This window comes from Melospiza melodia, chromosome Z, assembly GCF_035770615.1.
Source record: "Melospiza melodia melodia isolate bMelMel2 chromosome Z, bMelMel2.pri, whole genome shotgun sequence".
In the NCBI taxonomy this organism is placed as follows: Eukaryota; Metazoa; Chordata; class Aves; order Passeriformes; family Passerellidae; genus Melospiza; species Melospiza melodia.
The window spans coordinates 45,162,105-45,174,222 of NC_086226.1; the positions used below are offsets into that span (position 1 = coordinate 45,162,105).

Consider the following 12,118-nt stretch of genomic DNA (forward strand, 5'->3'; position numbering starts at 1 on the left):
TACCCAGGGACATGGAGGTTTCACTGTCCCTGGGGATGGTTAAGGAAAGAAAAGTGGCACTCAGTGACATGGTCTGATTGACAAGGTAGTAATTAGTCATAGGCTGGACTGGATGATCTCAAATGTTTTTTCTCAAATTAGCTGAATCTGTGATTCTGTATTTCTCAGCACATACACTCAGAAATCACATGTTCTGAGATTTTGTGCCTTGATCTGTCCAGGTTGAATTCTTTGCTGTTTCCTGCAACTCATGAAGACATGTCATGACATTAGAGCTGAAAACTGAGTGACCAACACAACATTTTATTGGGCAAATATCTCCCTGTATGTATCTTCTTACCTTCCTGTAAAGGCAATGTAACAAGCTGGTAGAAAGGATTATCAGCCTCAAATTATCCACATACTCTCCCACCTCAAAGGAAGAATGTTTTTGATTGTTATTTTCAACATATAGACTCTACCAAAAAAATCCTTACATTATTCACTGGCTTGGGAGGGTGTCACAGTAAAGTTAACCACTGCTGACTTTTACATTCACAAAATTTGAGACTAGGAAAATCAGCACTGCAACAGACTCTTTCCCTGCTATTGTATTTTTGTTTTCAATGTAGAATGTACTTTCATTTTCAAGAAAGCATGTGGTCGTAATCTGAAAGTAGCAGAATTTAAATGTAACCAGAATTTCTTTAGACTACAGATGACACAAATGGAATACCCCACAGACACATTAGATGAAAAGAAGTAACCTACTGTCAGCTGACACTGTGAAGATTATACAATATGATTTCTGTATAGTGACTCCTGCTTTGACAAAGAACATGTTTGACTCCTTCCTACTGGTTGATTGCATGAGAACAACCATATTATTCTTTTTGTATGGTCTCCAGATAGAGCGATCCTGGGGTGCTAGACACATCTCTGGAAATTCTAAAGTGAACCTACAACTGAATCTACTAACTTGAAATATAATATTCTGCTGCAAGTTTGACCCCAGTTCCTCTCTGCTCCTTAGCAGGTGAAAAGAGGACATAAGCAAGGGGTTGAATGCACACACATGGACAGAATCTATCTGAATTTATGTACAGATTGCTTCTTGAGTACTTTCCGCTTCTGCCATAGAAAAGAGCTGTGTTCTGCAAGCTCCTGATATTGACCAGCAGTGTGGGGTCATTTCCATGAAATCCTTTTGCTAGCACAGCACAAAGTAACCTGCTCACTTGTTAAAATACTTTCATATTTCATCAGTCAAAAACCTTACCATGCAAATCTGCTGTACTGCAGTTAAGTCCTGATGCATAGGGGGACTTTATGTCCTTTTGGATGACAAAGAGTTTCCACAGCTATTTCTCAGGAGATTTTGTCTCTCCAAAGGCTATTTTCAGAAAGATTTGTTTGTTCTTACAGGACATTTCTATCAGAACTGTGAAGTTATGCTTAAACTGCCCTGCCGAAAGTTAATTATAAAACTTGCTAGAAGCATAGGTTGAAGTCCTGCTTACTGCTGGTGACCACAAATTTCTGTCAGGCCGGAAAAGTCAGCTGCTTCAAGCCCAGCAGTATTTCCATGACAATATTGTGTCCAAAAAATTCATTTTAAAACCTAAATTTAAAAAAAATATTAAAAGGTGATTGCTTATGGTTTTAACTCTATTTCTTACTATAGAGTTTACTGATCGCCAGCTAAACAATTCCTAAGAAACAAAGCAAAGCCTCAAGTCTTCTCTTTTGGCTACTGCAATTAAATAACAAGAATTACCTCCTCTATTGCCCCCTTACCAGTAATAGTTACACCTCTGGTGATAAGTAAGAATCCTAAGGCCTAAGAACTCTGTCCTGGATACGGGGACAGGAGGATGGAGCTTTCAGTGTTGTGTATTCCACACCACCCACATCACTGCTGGAGGGGTGCGGCCTCGACAGGAAAACACTATGAGCAGAAACTGAAGTGGCACCATCTTTAGCCAGGGCACATGGAAGGGCGTGTGCCAGAGCAGAGTCCAGACTGCACTGCTACTAGGCACCAGGATAGAGCTGGCACCATAGCTGTTGTAGCCATCAGAGCCAGCACGCCGGAGCTGCTGGCTGCCACTCTGCTGCTGCCACCACTGCTGCAGCCACAGCCCTGCTGCTGCTGTGATGGCAGAGAGCGAAAGAGAGCCTGCACCGGTACTGCTGCCACCACCAGAGCCAGTGTCTCTGCACCACAGAGCCTTATCTGGAAAAAGTAGTTTTCCAGATTTTGTTTTGTCCCTGTTTTTCATTGTTTCTGGACTGGGGAGGAGGAGGTTGAGCCACAGGAGCCGCCCTGGCATGCTGCCTCTGTTTTGCTGAGGGCCATGTGATGATGGTTCTATTTTGCCTGTGTTTAGACAGATTGGTGCCCAGGTGGACGTTTGGTGAATACCCTTTTGTGGGCAAAACTCTCTCCTGTCGCTGCCTCTTGTACACTCTTTGTTACTAATATTGTTGTGATTATTTCAGTAAGTTGTGGTTCCAGTTTACAATTTCTCCTAGTTTCCACCATTATAAGAAGGGGCAGGGGGGAAAGGGGGCAGCTACAATGGGTTTAATTTTTCACCTGGGTTTAAAACCAGCACAAACTGAATCACTGAAAGGCATATATAGGACTAAATTGGTCAAAAGTTAGAAAAAAATTACACTAAAAATGACAGTAAGTGCTTTGTCTCCTATGAACTACTATCAACAACAACCCTCACATGATATATTGAAATAATGACCATATTACTGTTCAAACTGCTTGCACAATTTGCACTAAAATATTGTCTCTTGTATACTAACAGCTGTGTGTGAGATTTACGTACCACACTGGCTGAGCATTCACCTGGTTCCTCTTGTTCATTTCCCCTCCTTGTTCCTAGCAGACTTTTTCTACAGTTAATGCACTGAGACAGATGCTTGGCTGTCTAAGGCTTTCCTACAACCAGGAAAATTTGGCCTATGACTTTCCATGCAGTTTCAACCTAAGCTCAAAGGCCAAGCTTCAAGTCTCAAAATAAGATTGCCTCCAAATCATGGGCATTTTTATAATACCAGCTTTTTTCTTGCAGCTAAAATTTTGGCATACATTCATTGCAGTTCAGGGAGGGCTGTAATTTGTCAGCCAGCACTTCATCTATGTTTGTAGAGATATGGTAGCCCATGGTGTTCATCCTGTTTCTCCTGCGTTAATATACCCTTTGACAGTTTTCATTCCCCAGCTTTTGCAGAAATTCTCTCTCAGAAGAAATTTAAGAGCATGGAGAAAGGATACACAGAATAAAAGCTTCAAGGGTCAGGTGGATTTTGAGATAAACCTGATGAGGTACAGCTGCAGATCCTGAGGAAATTGGTGGAGGAAGTGGCTAAGTTATGTATCATATTTGAGAAGTTGTGGCAAGCCACTGATTAGTAAAGCAGAAATATAATCCCGATTTTTTAAAAGGGAAATAAGGTATACCCAGGGAACTATAGGCCTATCAGTCTCATCTCAGTGCCTGGCAAGGTCATGTAGCATATCTTTCTGGAATGAAGGTACAGGGAGGTGATTTGCAACAGCCAGCATGGCGTCACTAAGGGCAAATTTTGCCTAACAAGTTTGGAGGCCTTCTATGAAGGATTATAGTATTGGTGGATTATTAGTACTACCAATTTTGTGGACGGGACGTACCTGAGTTTATCTGGCCCCTGCAGCTGAACCACAAGGTGACAGCTGTGGTGTTTCACCTCAGAGATTCTTTTGGCTAACTGGATGTTGCAGCTGGGCACGTGGAGATAAGTCCAGGCATGCTGGGGCTCCGGTGGTGGCAGGATGGAGCTTCCTCTCATAGACAGTCCGCTCCTCAGGTTTCCCTCTGACGGAGAAGCTTTAAGGCGGTAGTGAAGGAAAGGAGTCAGTTCTGATGGAGGGCTTTAATCCAGAGCTTTTATTCTGGCCCACAGGCCTCTGAATCCAGCAACTCCTCCAACAGAACTCCCGGACCACATGGTTGCTCACTCTTTTACTCAGGGGAGGGGAGGAGGGAAGGGATAGGAAGCCCACCAACCAGGTACAGGAGAGGAGGTCTCAAGGGACAAAGGACACCTGGATGGCCCAATGGCCCCCCGGAGGGTAAAGGGCATCTTTTGAATCTGCCCAATCACTTGACACCCTTCTGGAATTCCAGGATTGACAGACAGTGCTTGGCAGGGGGCAGGGTGGGGAAAGGAGGGAGGAGAAACCCAGGGGTTTGGGGTAAACCCTGAAATCATACTGCAACAGTGAATGAGGGAGGAACAACTGACATCATTTACCTGGACTTGTGCAAAGCATTTGACAGTGTCACACATGACATCGTTGTCTCTAAACTGGAGAGACACAAATTTGGTGGGTGGAACACTATGTGGATAAGGAATTGGCTGGGTGGTAGCCCTCAGAGCTGTTGCTCCCAAAACAGCTTGATGTCCAAGTGGAGACCAGTGAGGAATGGTGCTCCTCAGGGGACCAGTGCTACATATAGTATCTGTGGCAGTGGCACGGACAGTGGAAGCACCCTCAGCAAGTTTGCTGATGACACCAGTCTGTGGGCAGCCAATGCACTGGAGGGCAGGGATGCTATCCAGAGGGACCTGGACAGGCTGGAGAGGTGAACCTGTGCCGGAAGGTGGGCCTCTGGAAGTTCAACAAGGCCAGATACAAGTTCCTACCTCTGTGCTGGGTCATCCCAAATACGGACACAGGCTGAGTAATGAATGGATGGATGGAGAGCTGCCCTGAGGACAAGGGCTGTTGCTTGACAAGAAGCTTGACATGACCTAGCAAAGTGAGCTTGCAGCCCAGAAAGCCAACCATGTCCTGGGCTGCAGCACACGAAGTGTGACAAGCAGGTTGAGGGAGATAATTCTGCTCAAGGAAAAACTTCTAGCCGCCTTACAGCATCTGCAAGGGATCTACAAAAAAGCCAGAGGACTTTTTACAAGGACATGTGGTGAGAAGACAAGGGCGAATGGTTGCAGAGACTAGATTTAGAATCATAGAACAGTTTTACTTGGCAGGCAGCTTAAAGATCATCTCATTCCAATTCCCTTGCTGTGGACAGGGAAAACTTCCAGTGGACCAGGTCACTCAGAACTCCATCCAGACTGGACTTGAACACCTCAAGGAATGGGGCATTAACTGTTTCTCTAGATGACCTGTTCCACTGTCTTCCCACTCTCACAGTAAAAAGTCCTAATGTCTAATACAAACCTACTCTCTTGAGGTTTGAAGCCATTCACCTTGTCCTGTCACAACATGCTCTTGTAAAATGTCTGTCTCCATCTTTCTTGTAGGGTCTCTTCAAGTATTGGAAAGAAGGCAAGGTATCAGATAAAATGAGATTTTGAAATATTTTAAAAGATGAGTTCTTGAACCATTTACAGTGCATTACCGTTGTATTTTTCCAATTTTTTTTTACATTCTTTTGAAGTAGAATCCTAGTTCACAATTAGATGTTTTTATTCTAACGTGTGCAGGCAACTAAAAAAGCTGAGGCTTAGACACAGACCATGCTAAAGCTCCAAATCCTGTGATGAAACTCCTCAGAGCAAATTGGGAATACAATGACTGTTTAGTACTGCCTAGAAAAGATGCCAAGGGCACTGAGTATTTTCAAGCTCTTGAAATGTCCCAGAAGGTCAGATCATATGCCTATAATTCATTTTTGAGTTGCATAGCCAATAATTCTAAATTCCTTTCTCAACTTTGCTCTTCAGATCTTTGGCTATCACAGTTAACATATTACCTCAAACTTGCTGAACATTTTCTAAATTAGTGTTCACTCACTCATCCATTTCAATGTGCTACTAAGAGATTTGAGTTCCAAAATAATTTTGTGATTTGCTATCATTATCTTCTATCCAGAAAACGTTCTGCTTCATTACGCCTTCATTAAAATAAATCTCCAAATGGAGTGTGGGTGAACAGTGTCCTTCAATTTCACTTATGTCATTTGTGAAGACTGGTAAAAAGCAACTGCTTGCTAGAATCAATAATTTTATAATTACATGTATAGTACATAATTATATGTATTAGTACGGCAACTTGTACCATATATCGCATAATGAGGCATCCTGCAGAGTTGCTGGAGCAGCAGTAGAATATTATCCTATAATTTTTGCTTTGTTCACTATCACCTTGTATTAATACATATGTACTTTGTGTAGTATGGAGGTTAAATGATGTTACTCCAATATGGCTGGAAAATATCACCATCTTCACTTGGGGAACAAATTATTATTATGCTAATAAAGTGATATTTGTTCAACATAGTTTTACCTCTTAATTTTTCAAGATTAAGAGACGCGATTGCCACTACAGTAAAGATTCAGCCTTTTCACATGGGCCTAGAGGTCAGATGCAGGTGCTGCTGTGAAGTAACTCTTCCTCTGAGGTGGAATTGCCTTGTACATATTAGTGTGCCAAAGAACAATATATCCTGTGCAACACCCAATATCAAGTCACATCTGAAAACAATAATGCCTGATTCACAGCTCAAAAATCTTGGAAATATATATGAGGTCTAGTTCAAATTTCTTTTAGTCATTTGCCTTAAGCAGAGTTCATTTCTGAGTCAGCAGGTGAGAAGATATTACAAAAATCAGAAGTGAAAAGGTAAATCTCCACTCCAGATAGTAGATCTATTGTTCTACTCTACAAAGATTTACTGAATAATTTTGCCCATGAAGACATCATACTTCAAAACAAACCTCATCCCTGCCATGCTGATATTCTCTGACAACCATTTTTAAATGCTTTGCAGAAACTCAGATATTTTTACTCTTTGTGCAAATTTAATTAGTTTTTTTATTACTTCCAGAGTTCCTCTGCACATGAGGCTAAAGAAGGGTGTTGTGAGAAATATGTGTGCTTCATACTTATCCTTGTTGTTCATACTTACCCATTTTGTGTAATTAGGAAGGAAAACTATTTGCAGTCATATTGGTCTAGATTTTTTCACGGACTCTTAAGTGGCTGAATCTTTAAGAAAAGGAAGAATAATTTTTAAAATCATTGCCACAGTATGCACCTGGATTTACACCACTGCTGGTTCATGATCACTTCACAGATATGCCATCACTCTTTCTAGGCAAATGAGAAATTTGTGACCTTGTAAAATGTGTCTGCCTGTAATGATTTTCAGAGCTTGGCTTTCCTTCAGTCTTCTGTTAATAGTACATAACTACTAGTTAAATCTCAATCTGTGAAACACATTTCATGCCACCTTCCCACTCTGCTTGCCCACTTTCTTACAACATAAAATGTCTGCAGCCAGGAGAACATATAATCACAGTATGAAATATTTACACTACTTGAAACAAGAAAAAGTAATGACACTTTCTCACTGATAGAAATTCCTCCAAGTAAGATATGGACACAACATCTTCCAAACTTCATTAAAATAAGTGACAATATACGCAGTATTTTTACTGAGGCCTGGAACACATTTACTAAAAAAAAACCAGAAGTGATCTAGAATGCAAAGTTCCACATCCGTGGTTTTAAAAGCTTAACAGGTAAACCATTATCAAGGAATTCTAATACTTTTTCATCATTATTCTTTTATGTTTGTTTGACACATATGAGTTTTGATACCAACAGTGAAAAATAGCTGATAAAAGAATATTTAGTTACCAAAAGTGGGTTTTGGTAGCAAAAAAATATATTCAATATTAGAGGGCTACAAGCTGGCAAACAAAAATCTCATCTGCAGCTGTTGTCTTCCTCCCAGTTGTGGTCCCATTGACTCCAACAACAATAAAAATCTCATTGATCGGGCATAGGATTTCATTTAATTAAGGAAAACAAAACAAAACCCCAACAACCACTGACACCCTCCCAAAGCAAGCAAACAAAAAATAAAGTCCAAACAACAAAAAAAAACCCTCCCAATGTCCTCTCTTTGTTAATTTTAGCTCAAATCCAGACTTTTTTATCTACTGTTAAGCATAATTCAACAATTCTAAAAATTCTCAGTTGAAGAAAACATGAAGAATGACTAATTTGATAAGGTTTAGGGTATCTTTGGCAAGAGTAGAAAAACAACTGCAAACAGAAGATAAAGCACCTACTGGTAATATTCTGGAAGTTCTATGTAGTTAGATGGATCCCCCTATGCATTCAGGAACAGCTACTGAAATAGAAATATATATGACTTTAAAATTATAAGAGAGGGTTGGATTAATTAAATATACCAATAAAGTTTCTGGTAGTTTAAAACTACACTGGATTAAACAGCAATTGTGAAAGAAAAGTCTACTGCTATGAGACCAGTATCATGGCACCAGATATAAAATCAGCCCCCCATCAGCTCTGCCCTTGAGGACAATCAATGCATCTGTCAAGTAAAGCTCAGTGGAGGAATTTTTTTCCTATAATATATTTTTTTCTTATCACATACGCTATATTATACAGCATATATGGAAGTTAAACTTCAAGGTCAGATGTCAGGAGGCATGTCTTCCAGGCTATAAGGAAAAATTCTGCAATTTTAGGTGCTTGGTAACACTAAAGTATTTACAGACATAAGACACATAAGATCTTTGGGCATTTTGTTCCACATGCTTTGGCACTTCACTGAACTTAAAAATGCTATGATTTTTTTTGCATTATTTTCTCATTAAGACAAAGAGATATTAGAAGGAACTGATCAGTTTGTGTTTTCAAATTTTGCATATACTCATGGCTTTATGTTATTAAAAACTATTGCAAAGTTCCTATCTTGTGCACTGGCCTTAAATTAAAAAAGCAAAATTAAATTAAACAAGCAAAATTAAATTAAAAAAGCATATTTAAAACCCTCAACTATTCTACCCATATTTTATGTAGATTATTTTTTGAAATATTTTAAAAATACTGTTGTTTATCAAAGCATTTTTAAAAACACAATATTCAAAATTTCCTTAATTCCCTGTTGATGCAGTTTCCTTTGTATGCTCACCATAAACTAGAAGAAAAAGGCACTTCATTAGTTTTCTATGGAACAAATCAACTGTCACCAAAACTTATACAAATTATATTAGTAAGCTAACCAATGCAGAAAAAGCTGAACATCTAAATAAGTAAAACTGAAGTGATTTTTTTTCCCTTTCTTAATTAGAATCACTGAAGATCTTTTTTAAGATTTATGAAAGGGCAAGCTTCCACTTGCTATACTCTGCTCTGCATTGTACTGTACTGTACATGCTCCAGTAGGACTGCTCTCCCAGCATCTCCCAGCACTGAAACATTCATATGCCTCAAAATTGAAAATATTCCTATGCTGGTCTTCAGTAAAAGACCAGTAATGCTGGTCTACACTTAAAAAATGTAGTTAAGAGAGTTATACAGATTGGAAGTTATTGTTGAGACATGGCTGTGTAAGTATTAGGACACCATGTGGTAATAATTTATCAATAGAATGGTTATTTATGTATTTATGTACACTCCTAATTCTACAACAAAATAATCTGAATTATTTTAGCCTTCAGGAAAAAAAAACCAAACATGGTGAATGTATGTCATTGTTTCCCAGGACAGTGTTCACATTTTCAAGACTGATTCCTCTGTATGGTTCATTAACATTAAAAAAATTGAGCACAAAAAATTAAATCATTTTTTCATGCATACAATCCTGACCATGATCTACTCTGACAACTTTGTAACAGTGATCAATATAGCTGCAGAATATATTCTTATCATCTTTACAGGTAGAGTGTATCGACATTTTTTCACAAATGCATTCTATTCCTTTCATAATGATTCCATGATGTCTCAAAATCAGACAAAAATTTAAAAAAATGTTTTAAATAGAATATAGATTTATGTTTGCTCAGTAGTTACACTCACTAGTGTACAAGCAGGTAGTCTTGAAAAGTGTTATGTCTTTTAGTCTTTTCATATAGATTAATTAGTTTTTAGAATAATTTCAACATTTCAAGAATGATCCATGGGCTTGGGCTACATTTCTTTTCCATTTTATTGGGATGCTTTTTTTGTGATGTTGGGTTTTTTAATTTATAACTCCCTTTACAGAAACTGCCAGCTTGACTCTACATCCAGGATCAAAGCCAATGTCCATCATTCTATAATAGGAAAATTAAATTTAAAACGGCTTGCTCATCAGGATGTTGAAAACATCCCTATTTCATAGGCTTGATTTTTTACACCCTTTAATTTTCAATGGGTGTTGTGTTGTCAACTTTGTGGGTTTAGGTTTGGTTTTTTTGAGGTCAAGACTGTGGAATTACTTTTGATTAAATTAAAAAATAAAGACAATTATTAAGGAAAAAAAGACTAGAACTTTGGCGTGCTTTTTTCCTTAAACATTTTTAGGGACAAAACACTAGCAGAAAATAATAGAACATTGTATTGTAACAAAAGGTATATGGAGGTCTTCAATATTATTCAATATATATATTGTGTTGCTGTTGCAGAACACAAAAATAAGATCTATCTCTAGCCTTCACAAGTTGTAAAGCAAATTGTCTTATGTTTTTTCTAAGGTTGTGCAACTCATTTAAGATATTTCAAGCTTCAGGAAGAAATATATCAGCCACAATCACATTGTTTTGCACCTACAGAAGGGCATTTTTCTGTCCTTAGAATGCTGCAGATAATTCTAGATGTACCAAGAAGGTACTCTAAAATCCTTAATGTGAAATAGGATACTTAATGTTTCAGTATTAAGAGAACTACAAAACCTTAATAGAGAAATAAGTAAATTCTAACCTTATTTTAGCTAGTCTTCAGGAACTGAATTGGAATAATTTCCCCTAGCTCACCAAAACAGCTCAAAAGAGAAGCAGAGTAAGTTGTAAGAAGGTGTATGTGAGAAGGTGAATAGAGAGAAAATTAAAGGAAGGCCTAAATTCTGAAGATGTCTTGCAAATCATTTTGTTCTTACTATCTAGAGAGGCACCAGTTCACCACCTCCTGGGGCAGATCAGACATTTGACTTACTGAAAGCAACATCCGAGACTCCAAGTATATAGGAGAGGAAATAATAGTTTTAAAAAATTATACCCTGTGGCAATGAGATCCAAAGTCAGAGCTCTTCTGCACGAGGTATGCCTGATCTTGCCCATCCTGAAACCCAGTGTCTTTTTCTTCAAGTATCTCTTTGGTGCCACTCATACTTTGTGATATTTCCGTACCAAAGTCTAGGCACAGTTGTTTCTTATAATTTCTTTGCATTAATTATTTTTGCTTTGCTTTACTGTAGCTTGTAATGTGATAGTATGCCAGCCTTCCTTTTAAGAGGTCTGACACATTTTATGGCTTAATTAAACTAATATATTTACTTATCTGTTTCCTTTCCACCACTGGGCTACCACTTATTTTTTTTAATTAAATTCTCCTGATGACAGATGCAAACAAATTACTGCAGTTGCTCTACACACCTGAAAAATAAGGACAATTTTAGGTGTGTCTCTATGAATTTATGTATCTAGGTCCAGGTTTTAACACTTGAGATTGATGACAGCTCTTGCCTCTCATCCAGGTGGATTTCAGTGCTCTTACCTGATTTAACAAGGTACATACCTGACTCTTTCTCCAGGCTGTCACACAGCACAGCTAGATTCATGTGAAGGAAGAATGAAGAGAGAGCAGAAGTGACAAGGTTTCAACTGCGGTTTTTGCTGATCTCCTTCAGGTCTTAGTTATCCAGGTGTTATAGACAGAAATAGGTAAACCTCAGTAGCGTATGGTTAGAAATCAATGATATCAAGTGCAATTAAACAAGATAAAATAAATTTTCATTCTGCTCTCTCCTTCATGTCATTCAGCAAGACAATGGCAGATTTTGGTTGGGGGCTGTTTGTTCTTTGCATTTACCATTGAGCTACGGGTTTGACAATCAAAATCAGCATCTTTATAGACATATTGAAAACCATACACCCACAGAGAACTGGGTCCAAATATTATATAAGCTTTAATCAGCCTTATGATGGGGAGGAAGAAGGAGAACATTACCAGTGAGATGCACAAGAAATAAACCCTTCTTGGATATTTTAGTATGTAAGCCTACCAGGGTCAAATCCCGGGGGGGAAATCCGACATGTGTGTACCTGCAGTCCCCAATTTTGTCAGCAGGAGCTGGGTGTGCTGGCCGGCAGGTGGGCC

The 12,118-nt window shown here is 38.8% G+C and overlaps 1 long non-coding RNA gene across 1 annotated transcript; it reads right to left on the reverse strand.

The window, feature by feature from the left end:
• Positions 1 to 283: 283 nt before the first annotated feature.
• Positions 284 to 11,639, reverse strand: LOC134431808 (uncharacterized). Its single transcript, XR_010031113.1, has 5 exons — positions 11,537 to 11,639; positions 8,086 to 8,147; positions 6,915 to 6,994; positions 3,668 to 3,863; positions 284 to 1,600 (listed from the first exon to the last, which is right to left on the reverse strand). It is a non-coding gene; the product is annotated as an uncharacterized LOC134431808 (long non-coding RNA).
• Positions 11,640 to 12,118: the final 479 nt, after the last annotated feature.